The following is a 14,082-nucleotide window of genomic DNA, read 5'->3' on the forward strand; positions in this document are numbered from 1 at the left end:
GGCAGATTAGGGCAACTGCTTTCTAAGCATTTTGTAGTAATTAGAGTTCATGTTTCTTATTGTATTGTTTACGTTGACGTTTAAGAAAGAAGATCTGTGGCAGGAAGCTACTCTTAAAAGTTCTCTCTCTCTCTCTTTTTTTTTTAAATTTTATTTATTTATTCATGAGAGACACACAGAGAGGCAGAGACACAGGGAGAGGGAGAAGCAGGCTCCATGCTGGGAGCCTGATGTGGGACTTGATCCTGGGACTCTAGGATCACGCCCTAGGTGGAAGGCAGGTGGTATACTGACCGCTGAGCTACCCAGGGGTCCCAAAAGTTTTCTTAAATTAACTCTAGCTGCATTATTTCCTTCTGAATATCTTATATTATTGATACAGTAGATAACTTTAAGAAAGGTCTGCTTTGGTTTAACACTCAAAAATAAAACACTGATGTAACTATACTTACTAGCTAGGGTCAAACAAATTATTTCTATAATCTGGTATTATTGAGTTTTTAAATAAAAATGACTTTTCAGATATTTCAACTAGAACATCTCTACTTCTATACTGTGGTCTTTTGTACTTGTTTCAGCTTTTAGTGCTTTAAGTACTTTTTTGTTACTTATTTTAGGCTTACCGAGGAAAGGCGTTAGAAGAGAAAGAATTTCTTGAACTTTATAAACAGAAATTTTTTGTCCCCAAATTTTCAGACTATTTATGAGCTATTGTAACCCAAAGTAGAAGAAGGTAGGAGGATATTGTTTTTGTTTTTGTTTTACTCTTGGCAAGTATAGTGTTTACGCTCCCAGATCTTTATCCTTTGTCAGAATGTTCTGTTTAAAATGTGAGGGAGAAATGTATTAGTACTGGAGTATGTGGCGTTAAGAAGCAATTCCATCAAGATAACACAGCCAAAAATTTGTTAGTTTCAATATCTGTCCACAATAGCTACTTGTCAAACAGTCCTTTTTTGAAAAAAGAGAAATCCATCTTGTACGAGACAGCACTGCCTACCTTTGGCAGTAGCCTTTTATCAGCAATGTGGCCAGATGTGTTTCTGCCAGCATGTTATAACACCAGCTTGTAGATCCAGTAGTATAAGCGATAATATTGATATTCTTGAAACCTCATATTTGAAAAGAAAGACAAAAATAGTTTTCTGTGTTACACTTTCTTGCATATTGCATGTAAACATTAGCACTCTTTCTACAGATGTGAGCATGCTCTTACCTGACGTTATTGGAGTTAATGTTGTTTCATTGTTAAGAAGGGCTTATTGTACATTAATGAGATAGCTTTGTACTGAATATTTAGATAAACCAGTGGCCAACAATTTGCAGATTAAAAAAGCATTTAATATTTGACTTCCTTATCTCTGATCATAAAAACATGTGTTCACTATGGAACTTTGAGGGAAGTAAAGAGAAATATAAAGAGGCAAGGAAAGAAATTGCCTCAAGACAACTACTGCTAATGTTTAAAGTATTTCTGTTTAATCCTTTTTGGGGGGTGCATTTTTACATACAGCATTCAGTTTTATGAGTTGCTTTTTGTTGTTAAAATCAGGTCATAGTATGTTTCCATGCTGCTGATATTTATTCATGTTAAGGACAGCTTAGTCTTTCATCTCAGTGTGAGATAATAGAAAATATTTATGTATTGGCTCCCATACCCAGTTCTGGGCACAGAACTCCTAGGACATTTCTAATTTTCTAAGCGGTAAGAACAGAAGGAGCATCTCTTGTTCTAGTATTTTGTCTTTGACCCCATACTTAACATAGGGCTCCTAAAGCCCTTGTAGGTTCCTGAGTAGTAAGACCATGAAGACCCTCGTTGTTCTAATGAGGTGACTCTGGGTGGACTCCTAGGTGACTCCTAGACTGGGGCTGGTCATCAGAAAGACCAAGCTGGTCCCACTCCTTTGTTCCCCCCCACTTCCTAGAGAGGGGCTGGAAGTGGGAATAAACAATTGATAATACCTATGTGAGGAAGCCTCCATAAAAATCCCAGCAGAAGGTTTGGGGAGCTTCGTGGTTGATGAACATATTCATACAGCAAGAGTAACATACCCCCATCCGCGGGGACAGAGGCTCCTGGGCTGGGGCCCTCCCAGACCTTATCCTGTCTCTTTGTGTGTCAGTGTTTCTGTATCCATTAATAAACTAGTAAATGTAAGTAAGGTTCCCTGAGTTCTGTAAGCTGCTCTAGCAAATTAACCGAATCTGAGGGAGGAAAGTCATAGGGACCTCTGATATATATATGGTCAGAAGCATAGGTGACAATTTAGATTTGTCATTGACATCTAAAGTGTGCTGCAGTGACAGAAATGAGTTAAATTATAAAACACCCCTCTAGTGTCACAGAGAATTGCTTGGTGGGGGAAAGCCCTTCACACGTTTGGTGACCAGAAGTGTTCTGTCTGAATTCCTAGTAAGGGAGACACAGGAGAGAACACATTTTTTTCCTAGTCACTCAGTTTCCTGATTTTGGGCCAGTATGGGGTGTTTAGCAAGAATGTGTTGTGTTCTGGCACAATTGTGGGGGGCCCAATAGTAAGTCAGGTTCCTGTCTTTTTCTAAAAATTTTTTTAGAGAGAGAGCATGTAAGCAGGGGGAAGGGACTGAGGGAAAGGGACAAAGAATCTCAAGCAGACTCCCTGGAGCCCTGCCCAGGGCTTGATTTCCTGATCCTGAGAAAATCATGACCTGAGGAAATCATCTCAGATCATGACCTGAGCTGAAATCAAGAGTCTGCCATTTAACCAATTGAGACCCCAAGTATCCCCAGATTCCTGTCTTTATCACATTTGAGAGGGAGCCCTGGTGCCTCTGCTGCTCTTGAGTTGCCATGTACACATTTTGTCATTTTTAAGCATTTCTGGCTAGGTGCAGCCAGAGATGGCATATCATGTTTAATTGGTAGCATTGTTATTTCATAAAGGAGAAAGAGAAAATGATTGTGTCTTACAATCTGGAGTATCTTAGATGAAATGAAATAGCATATCTTCCTCTTTCCCTCCTTTTTGTGATAAGTGAGCCTCCCTTCCATTGTTCTGACTCATTCTCCTACTTACTGACCTGATTGCTTTACTTTTCTTTTTTTTTTGTATATATATTTAAATTGTAGTTTGATTTGCCAACATATAGTATAACACCCAGTGCTCATCCCGTCAAGTGCCCACCTCAGTGCCCGTCACCCAGTCACCCCAACCCCCCGCTCACCTCCCTTTCCACCACCCCTTGTTCATTTCCCAGAGTTAGGGGTGTCTCATGTTCTGTCTCCCTCACTGATACTTCCCACTCATTTTCTCTCCTTTCCCCTTTATTCCTTTTCACTATTTTTTATATTCCCCAAATGAATGAGACCATATAATGTTTGTCCTTCCCTAGTTGACTTACTTCACTCAGCATAATATCCTCCAGTTCCATCCATGTTGAAGCAAATGGTGGGTATTTGTTGTTTCTAATGGTTGAGTAATATTCCATTGTATACATATACCACATCTTTATCCATTCATATTTCGATGGACACCAAGGCTCCTTCCACAGTTTGGCTGTTGTGGACATCACTGCTATAAACAGTGTAAAGTTCTGTAAATATCTGTGAAATCCTGTTCACGTTCAGGGTTACTATTGAAAGATATGAGTTTGGTGTCATCATGATACCTATTCAGTCCCTGTTTTTGTGGATTGTTCCACTGAACTTCTACTTAAAGGGGAATTTTAAGAGTCCCCCTTAAAATTTCTTGCAGAGCTGGTTTGGAGGTCACATATTCTTTCAGTTCCTGCCTGTCTTGGAAGCTCTTTATCTCTCCTTCCATTTTGAATGAGAGCCTTGCTGGATAAAGTATTCTTGGCTGCATGTTCTTCTCACTTAGGACCCTGAATATATCCTGCCAGCCCTTTCTGGCCTGCCAGGTCTCTGTGGAGAGGTGTGCTGTTAATCTAATATTTCTCCCCATGTAAGTTAGGGATCTCTTGTCTCTTGTTGCTTTAAGGATTTTCTCTTTATCTTTGGAATTTGCAAGTTTCACTATTAAATGTTGAGGTGTTGAACAGTTTTTATTGATTTTGGTCAGGGGGAACTCTCGTGGATCTGAATGCCTGTTTCCCTCCCCAAGGTAGGGAAATTCTCAGCTGTGATTTGTTCAAATATGCTTTCTGGTCCTCTGTCCCTTTTGGCACCCTCTGCAACCCCAATTAAAGTAGATTTTTTCCTTCTAAGGCTGTCATTTATTTCTTTTTACCTTTCCTCCTTGTCTGTTATTTGTTTTTCTCTTTTTTCCTCAGCTTCCTTCCTTGCCATCAGCTTGTCTTCTATGTCATTCATACTGTCTTCTGCCTCATTAACCCTTGTCATTAGGACCTCCAGTTTGGATTACATCTCATTTAATTGATTTTTAATTTCGACCTGATTAGATCTAAATTCTGCGCAGTCATGATGTCTCTTGAATACTTTGTTGTTGTTTTTTTTTTCCAGAGCCACCAGTAGCTTTATAATTGTGCTTCTGAATTGGCTTTCTGACATCGAATTGTCATCCAAATTCTGTAACTCTGTGGCAGAGAGTACTGTTTCTGATTCTTTCTTTTGTGGTGAGTTCTTCTTTCTAGTCATTTTGCTCAGTGCAGAGTGGCTAAAAACGAGTTGTACTAGTTAGAAGCGCAAACTCTTCTCTCTAGTGTTCCTGCTGTTCTTTCTTTAAATCTCAGGTTGAATTTGTAGGTTCAGGATGATTTGAAAGTTATCTAGGTAGGTTGGTGAGGACAGGTGACTTGGGGACCCTACTCCTCCACCATCTTGCCCCACCACCTCTAACCTGTTTTCTTTACTTCTGCCTTCTGTCGCTGATGCCAAAGTCTACCCTTAGCCTTAGTCCATCTGACTGCGATCTAGATCTGTTTATTATCATCTTTTTTTTGAGCTTTATCTTGTTCTTTACCTTTCATCTAATCTGTCAGCCTTCTCGATGGGCACGGGCCTCCTGGGATGTTGATTCTGTCCAGTGGGTTCAAGGCCGCTTTACCCTCTTCTGCTTAAGTGAAAGGATGTCCTGGTTTTAGCCACTTTTGAAACCAGACCATGACCGCTGAGCTTGAGCTCTCCAGAGTCAGTGTCTACAAGCTGACCAGTTTCCTCCAGGGCCAGGAAGTTTTGTAGCAAATAGGTTTTCTCCAGACTTCTACCTAAGCTTGTTTTAGGGAACAATTTACGTGTTGCATCTTAGGTTCATCTTGAGGCATCAGGTAAACAGGTCAGGTAGATGATTGCTTAGATGGCTTCGGGACTCAGCAGTATGAACAGATAGGTGTGACAGTCATCTCTGCAGTGGTAGGTTGCTGTCAGAAGTAGTGAAGGGGACAGAATTGCCCAAGAAGGGTATAGAGAGGACCAAAGAAGGAGGCTTAGGGGACACAAATTTTGATGCTTTCAAAATGGGAGCATAAAAAAACAACAACAACAACAAAAAATGAGGAGCATAGAGAGAGTGAGTCTGGGAATAATTTGATAAAGGTTCAATTCCATGCAAGTATGAAATGTTCTGTACAATTCAAAGAAATAGTTTCCAGAAAGATAGAAGGGGAAGGTTAAGGTATGAGGAAAAAGAAATTTGCTTTCTCAGTTGGTCTCTAACAACTGTATCAAAAAGAAGGTAAAGTACAATGTTTTATGTAGAAGCCACTGTGCAGTGGGTTGGATGGGAAGAATGAAATGAAAGAGTGAACAGTAGATACTAATGTAATAAATACTAACCTTTTGAACCAAAAGCAACAATATTATTTAATGAAAAAATGAGAGATATTCCTTTTTATCAGTTAATTCTTTAAGCATCTGCTAAAAACCAATTTGAAAATAAGTATTACTATAATGAAGAAAATAAGATGACTTCTATGCCACCAGAATTCAAAAATAAAAAAACATTACTGCTGTAATGCTGTGTGTCTTCCAGAGTTTTAGTTCACATGTGTATGTATATGTGTGTGTATTTTACTTACAAGATGAAATCATACCATACATATTTTTACAACTGTACTTCTTATTTATAATACCATTATTTAAAATATTTATTTAAAATATCAACTTCTGTCATCATAGATTAATTTTGCCTATCTTGTGGATATAACAGTTTAATTTTGCCTTTGGCAGCCTTCCCTGACTCCCTTCTTCCTCTTCCCTGGTTTATATCCCTCACTGCCTAAATCCAGCAGTTAGGAACTTGAAAGGTGCTTGAGAGAAGGCACAGTGTCTATCATGTCTTTTTGCCTACCATGGTATTCCCAGCTCCCATCACAGTGTGACACACAATTGCAACACAATCAGAATGGATTGATCCACTCCCCTCTTGATGTGTATTTAATTGTTTCCCAGTGATTTGTCTTGGCATGATAGTTCTGAGCTTGGGATTCTGAAACAAGACTAGGTTTGAATCCTATCTCTTACCACTTCTTGGCTGTGCAATATTGGACATGGGGCTCAGTTTTCTCATCTGTAAAATGGGGTTAATAACAGTCCTTACCTCATAAGGTCTGATAGAGACATCCAAAGACATCATGGAGTGCTTGTGTTTAAACTTTAAAATATAATGCCCTCTATCACCAATTTTGTGTTTATGATTGATTTTTAAAATCATTTTAAAGGATATGATGGTAAATACTCATGTAACTACTAAGTAGTTTAAGAAATAAAATATAAATTCAGTTATAGTCCCTGTGAATTTCTTTCCTATATTTTCTTTCCTTTCCTCTGTTTCAGAGGTAATCAATATCTATTTTGTGTTTATCATTCCATGCTATTTTTATACTTCACTCTATATTTATAACTCCACAAACAGCTGTTTTCCATTTTTTAAAACGGTATGTAATAGTATCATTGTGCAACTTGTCCTTTTTTTCTGACCATTTAAAAAATAAAATTTACCATTTTACATGTACAGTTCAGTGACATTATATACATGCACATTGTTGTGTAACCACCACCACCACCACCACCACCACCACCACCATCCATCTCCAGAATGTTTTTATCTTCCCAAACTGAAACTATACACCCATTAAACAGTAACTTCTATCCTTCCCCCGCAGTTTTGTTGGTTTAATATTATATTTGTGAGATTTACTCGTGTTGCTGCCTTCTGCTTTTGAGATATTGTGACTGCTATGTGGCAGTACGTTCTGTAAATATCCCACAGTGCATCAGTCATTCTCCTGGGGATGGACATTGAGGGTTTTCTGAAGTTTTCAACTCTGCCGTGAACATTATTGAAACTGTTGCGTATACCTGTGCAGGAATAGTTTCTTTAGGGCCCATACCTAGTAGTGAAAGCTAGCTGAATTGTAAAATATACACATCTTCAACTAGATTTTTTTCCCCCTAAAGTACTCAGAGTGGCTATGCTTCAGAGGCCAGTGTAGGAGACTTTCCATTTTCTGTCCTCACAAGCAGGTGATATTGTCAAATTTTAAATTTTCCAGGCTGATGGATGTGACTTGGTGTCTGTTTGTGGTTTTATTTGCATTCCTCTAATTTGTGGGGTGAGCATCTTCTCATTTTGGGGGCCATTTCCTTAGTCACCTTTACATACCTTATTTTTCCACTGGTTGTGTGTGTGTGTGTGTGTGTGTGTGATTAATTAATTAATTAATTAGTTAGTTAATTAATTTTAGGATTATTTCTTTCAGTAACGGTCTTTCCCTAACATTGGTAGGATTTGTTTTCTCACTTCCTTCAAGACTCCATTCAAATATCACCTCATCAGAGAGTTATTCACTGGCTGTCCTGTGGAAAAGAGTTTCCCTCCTTGAGAGCATTCCTGTCGCTCTTCCCTGCTGATTTTTCACATAGCAGAGGTCACTACCTGACTTGTGTGTTATTGTCTATCTCTTCTGCAATTTGAACGCGAGCTCGTGAGAGCAGGGATGTTGTCTCGTTCACTGCTATATCCTCAGTGACTCCAGTTGTACTTTGCCTGTAGTACATGTTTAATAAACATTTATAGAATGAATATAAGAACACATGTTTGCTGGTATTCTGGTTCCCAGAAATGATTACCCCTACCTTGGTCTATGTAGAATAAATACATGCTAAAGGATAATAAAAGGACTCCATTCATCCAGCTGTGAGAGCCTCAGCATGGTGCGTGCATCTAGTTTGTCAGAGAGTCTGGGGAAAAGCACAGAAGATTTCTGCTGGGCCAGAAATCTCAACTCAAGTTCACAAATATGCAGGTAACCACTCATAATTCTGCCAGTCTCCCCTCTGCATCAGCTGGACAGAAACTCCTCCGAACCAATTGGAATGGAGACACACATGTCCTATGTCCATGTTTCCTTTTTACTTGGGATATATTTACATACCATGAAATATTCCCTTCCAGAGTGTGATCAGTGATTTTTAGTACGTTCATGATGCTGTGCAGCTCATCACTACTGTGTCATTTCTGTATATTTGTATCACCCCAGCCAAGTTTCTTTTTTATTTATAATGTTAAAACATCTTTTTAAAAAGCTTTTATGGTTTGTGCTTTGGTCTCCAAGTACCTCTATTTCTCTGTAGAGTGAGTGGTGCCTTCCAGGTCTGCTGCTCCTTGGGGTTTGCCCAGCAAACCCACGCAGGCTCGATCTAGCACACACCCAGCGGTTCCCAGGGTGTTCATCCCAGTCAGCCTCACTGGTGAGCCTGGAGGCTAGGTTCAGAATTGAGGTATATGTAAGGCAGACATTGGATCTTACAGAGATCATTATTACTGCTTTTTATGTGTAATAATAAAGCTTCAGAAGCTAACATTTATTAAATGATGGCTTACTAGGTTTTAGTTCTGCAGGAACTAACATATTTTAGTGAGTGTAAAAGTTGCAAGTTTTCCTGTTTTCTTAGAGGTGTTTTTGGTTGAGAATTGGTTGGTTCAAGTGACCTCCTTCATCTACCAGTTTTAGAAAGAAAGGTGCTAGAACTAAAGATGAATGAAGTCCTCAGAATTCCTCCTCTCTTGCAATTCACCCCTTCTTTATTGTTATTTGTTTCTAAGACTAAGACTTTTTCTTCATCCCTTGCTAAGTGTGATGGCCCTACCTAACAGAGAATGGTAAAGTGCTCTTTGCTGTTTCTACTGGGTAGAAACATTAAAGGAATCTGGCTTGGTAGAGTAGAATACTTCAACACCACGTTGCCAGTTGACACAGAGCCCCTGGGAGGCATTACTCCTTAACTTGGTCTGCAGAGCGGAACACTGCAGCTTCCCCATTGGATAGATTTGTATGTCTGGAGGTGGGCACTGAGACCCAGGCATAAAAATAGAAATGTCTAAGGTGACCTGTAGGAGGAATCCATGAAGCACCCCTTGCATCAGGCATCCTACCTGGAGGGCCTGTCTCTTCATCACTGTGGTGTTTTTTAGTAAGCGCCTCCCCAGAGAGGCATCACAACCACTGTTGAGCATGACCTTATCTTAGCAGCAGTGTCCCATGCTCCCACCCCATGCCCCTCTTCAGGGCACTGAGATACATGTGGATGGGGAAACCTGGGAGATGGCTGTTCATCTGGAATCAGCCTTGTGTTCTTGTTAAATAGTTGAAGTGGCTTTTGAGAAAGCCTCTGGGCAGCTAGCTTACTGAGGCTGAGGGCTTACTTTGCGGACGCTGCACTTCACAAATGAGTAGAGAACTCCACCTCAGCCGGGATGGCCTCTGTACGGATACTCAGTGCTGAGGAGCCTTGGCTTTCCTGGGGCTTGATTTCTAGAACATGTGTAGTTATTTCTAAACACAAAAGGGTGACAAAGTCCTACATGATCTTCTAGGTCAGGACATCACCATTTACTTGTCAGTACTCTTCTGTTTTTATTCTGCGGGCCTCTTGGTTTGCATTGCCTTAGACCAGCTAAAGACCTGCCAAAGACCCTCCCTTGTATGAACCCTAGGAAATGTAGTGTTTGGCATCTATATGGTGCCAAACAGGGAATGTGGGGTACTGAACTGGTGACCCTCCTGGCCAATTCAAGGACATACAGTGGTTTCTGGAAATGTGTGGGTACTCCCGGTGGATCATCCTATATTCATTCACATGCATCACTTTGGTAGATTTTCTAAAGAAAGTCCTGATCTCTAGCCACTGAATATCAGTTGAAAGTGAAAAAGAAAATTTGACCAGGATAGGGTCAGCTGCTAGTATACAGTTGTCCTTACCCAGACTCAAAAGCCCTGAGAGGACATAAATGAGGACGCCAGCAGTCTTGTACCTGGCAGTGCTCTTCAGGTGGTCCAGTGCTGCATCACGTGTTCAGGGTGGAGGAGGGCAGTAGAGGTTATGAGTTGGGTAATTGGATGCTAATGTTATAGTGATGCTTTGTTATTAAGATTCAACCCTGGGGATCCCTGGGTGGCGCAGCGGTTTAGCGCCTGCCTTTGGCCCAGGGCGCGATCCTGAAGACCCGGGATCGAATCCCACGTCGGGCTCCCGGTGCATGGAGCCTGCTTCTCCCTCTGCCTGTGTCTCTGCCTCTCTCTCTCTGTGTGTGACTATCATAAATAAATAAGTAAGTAAGTAAGGAAGGAAAGAAAGAAAGAAAGAAAGAAAGAAAGAAAGAAAGAAAGAAAGAAAGAAAGATTCAACCCTGATTCTCAACACTCATGGACTAGCAAGATGATGGAGTGGAATAGATACCTGCATGGTCTTTTGCAGTCTTTTGATGGAGCTTGTGCCCCGGAGCCACACTATCTGTGTTTTTAAATACTGGCTCCACCTCTGAAAGCTTTGTGATCTTAGGCAGCATCCTTGTGCTTCAATTCCTTTATCTGTAACATGGGGACAATAGGGCACCCAACTCATCAGGTTATTGTGAGATTGGAGGAGTTATTATAGAAATTGTTTAGTGTAAGTCTTAATAGCTGATAACATACTTATAACTCTCTAAAAGGTTTAATGGAAATTTATAATCTATATTTCATTTTGGGGATTTTATATATCCTGAATTTTAAAAATATATATTCTTTTAAATAAAAATTACTCAGTAAAAACACCAACTTAAATTTATATCTATTTTGGATATGTACATTTTAAAGCATTTCAAGTGTACATGGTCTCTCTGTTTTGAATATTTAGACTAGAAATAACCTTTTAAAAAAAAACAAAACAAAAACCACAAAAAACCACAACTCTGTAACTCTATAGAGGCAGGAGAAGTTCAGTTTAGGAGATTCTGAAAAGTTTTTTTTTTTTTTTTTTGAAAAGTTTTGATACAAACATCTTCAGCACATAAACTTCTTTGTTGCTTTACTTCATGTGTGTTATCTGTGGATCCTTTTTATCAGGAGTTTTAAAATGGAACAAATATTTGCAACACTTGAAGCAAGTTTATTTAGACAAATACATACATATATTTATATGCATAAATGTGCTTATATTTTTGTGGTATCTCCATGTTTATTTATATATATATGTACATGTATATATGTATTTTGCAGTATCTCCCAATAAAAAATTGAAGTCTCAAAACATGAGAAACTGTAATGATCACCATATGAAAAAGTTCTGTTTCTCTCCTAAGGGTTATTTTCTTTGTGAATCATTACATTCCTTCGTAACCTATTAACATAAGAGGGAAAAGATTCCTTGTCTTTTGCCTTTAGAACTTATACTAGTTAAACCTCTTACTTCTTTCCTTGAATTTTTCCATGATATGATGTTGTGTTTTGGTATGGGAATAGTTTTGAAAAAAAGATTTCTAAATCCAAGTTTAAAATAAAGTGAATAAAATACCAAACTATTTTAAATTTAATGAAAATGCTACTACCAATCATTAAGTAAAAGAGTAATAAATCCAATAGAGAAATAAGCCAAAGATACAAACCCTTAATGGAAAATGAAATACAAATGACCCATAAATATAGATAAAAATCTCATTGAGGAAACAAGTGCTCTACATCTCTGGTGAGAATATAAATTGATACAACCTCATCTTTGAAGGACGCTTTTATACTGTCTATTAAAATAAAAAATGTATGTGCCCTTTGAGTGAGTGGCTCATATCTGATAATTTACCCTGAGACATAGTTACATCCACATGATTAAAATATATGCAGGATTACTCATTATGACATTATTTATAATAGCAAAAGATTGAAAGCAAACTAAGTATCCATCAGCAGAGAATCAGTTAAGTAAAATATGGTACAGCCTTCTGTATACAAGAAGTCTGACTTCTTTTTGACCTGAATGTCTGAAGTTGGAGGGAGATCTTTGGCTTTTTCCACTTTGTACCTTTTCAGAGTTTTCTTACTTGTAGAAAGGATAACCATCAGAAACTGCTCCGAGAAGATAATTTTTCTAGGAAAAAGAATCATAAATACCTTTTTGTATTCCTCCTCTTTCTAGTATTAACGGTCACTACTGAAGCTTGACCAAAGTAGAGAAGATGTTGTAGAAGCTAAAACAGCCCCAGCAGAGAGCAGAAATACGGTGGTAAACCAGATGATAGCAGGTTACAGAAAGTAGGACATGTTAATTGACTCATGTATGAACATTGTCATCTTAAGCACTTTTTCAACATTACATATATTTGTTTTTCCTAAATATTCTAACCAACACTTAAAATAATTGCCAAGACTTACACTCGTGACTGGTCATCTTAAACAGGTTATTTGATTACCATTTGGGACAAGTTTACTGAGAAACAAAGGCTTTTCTTTCAAATTCCATCTCCAGTTATTGTTACTGCCTTTTTTTTTTTTTTTTTTTTTTTTCCCTTTTAAGGCTTTCAGGCAGTGATTGTTTCTGCAGTTAGTATTTAGTCAGAGTATTTGGTGGAACTCCAGGGGGCATCTTTCCAGTCTTCAGAAAGTGAGCATAGGGGAGATGTTGGATTCCACCATGGCACATACCAGCTTTGTGACTTTGTCTAAATGACTGGACCTCTGGAAAGCCTTTGCTTCCTCATCAGTTAAGTGGAGTTAAGAGGAGTTCTCCTCACATGCCAGACTGCGTTTAGGGATTAAGTGACATAACACATGTGAAACTCTTAGTACAGTGCTTGGCACATGAGCTCCATAATGTTAATGCATGAGCTCCATAATGTTAATGCTATTCTTAATGAAATTAGTTCAGACTTATATAGTGATCATTTGCCTCTTAGAATAATTTTTGGTTACAAATGATTGTCAGCATTTTAGAGACTGTTTTTTACTGTACTCATTTCAGCCAACTCTTACTTTGAGTTTATTACGTTTTAAGTCTTGTGCTAGACCCAGGGATATAATTGGATATGGTCCGGTGCCCTAGAGGAATTGCAGTCTTCTGGGGACAAACAGACAATTTCAGCAGGTGGTGACAGGTGCTGGGAGGATGTACAAGGAGTGCAGGAACATAAGGAGTCACAGGGATCCATGCTTCCTGTAGACAGGAAGTGAGCCTGAGACTTAAGCATCAGTTGTTACTGAAGGCAGAATCTGTAAAGGTCACAGAATGGTCCGGAGTTAAAAGTAGGCTTTCTTCCAACCTAGGTCTCCCAGCTTCTCAGTGCTCCTTGGGTGCCCCCACTGCTTACTAAGGTACATTCCCAGTGGGAAAGAAGAGCAGAGATTGGAGATATATAAAGCCTGTGTGGCTTGTTAGCAGGTTCAGTTCTACAGGAATCCCAGAGCAAGGAGGTGGGCGAGGTGAGGAGTGGAATGACAAGAGATAAAACTAGTGTTAGGAAGGAAGTTCTTTAACTGTGGCTGAAACAACAGCAACAACACAAAAACAAATCTATACTAATTCAAAAAATGGAAAATGGTCTTAGAGATCGCTCTGTCCACACATTTATAGTGCCTAGCACACCCAGTTTTAAAAAATTTGTTAAAATCTGTGGTTCTAAAAATACTCTTAATTAATCATTTGAAGGTGAAAAAAGCATTTTTAAAATGTTTCTTCCAATTAGATACTTTTTTGACTTAAAATTATGTTGAACAAAAACATAGTAGTTGTATAACTATGGGGTTGTGGATGATATTTTAACAAGTTTTCTAGTTTTCATTAAAAATAAAATCAATGGGATGCCTGGGTGGCTCAGTGGTTGGGTGTCTGCCTTCGGCTCAGGGAGTGATCCTGGAGTTCTGGGATCCAGC

At 39.0% G+C, this 14,082-nt stretch overlaps 1 protein-coding gene across 4 annotated transcripts in view; it reads left to right on the plus strand.

The window, feature by feature from the left end:
- LOC112643346 (S-adenosyl-L-methionine-dependent tRNA 4-demethylwyosine synthase TYW1) overlaps positions 1–14,082 on the plus strand; it is a 246,258-nt gene that overhangs the window by 129,660 nt on the left and 102,516 nt on the right. The gene's annotated exons all lie outside the window — the stretch shown is intronic.

Source organism: Canis lupus, chromosome 6 (genome assembly GCF_003254725.2).
Source record: "Canis lupus dingo isolate Sandy chromosome 6, ASM325472v2, whole genome shotgun sequence".
Lineage (NCBI taxonomy): Eukaryota > Metazoa > Chordata > Mammalia > Carnivora > Canidae > Canis > Canis lupus.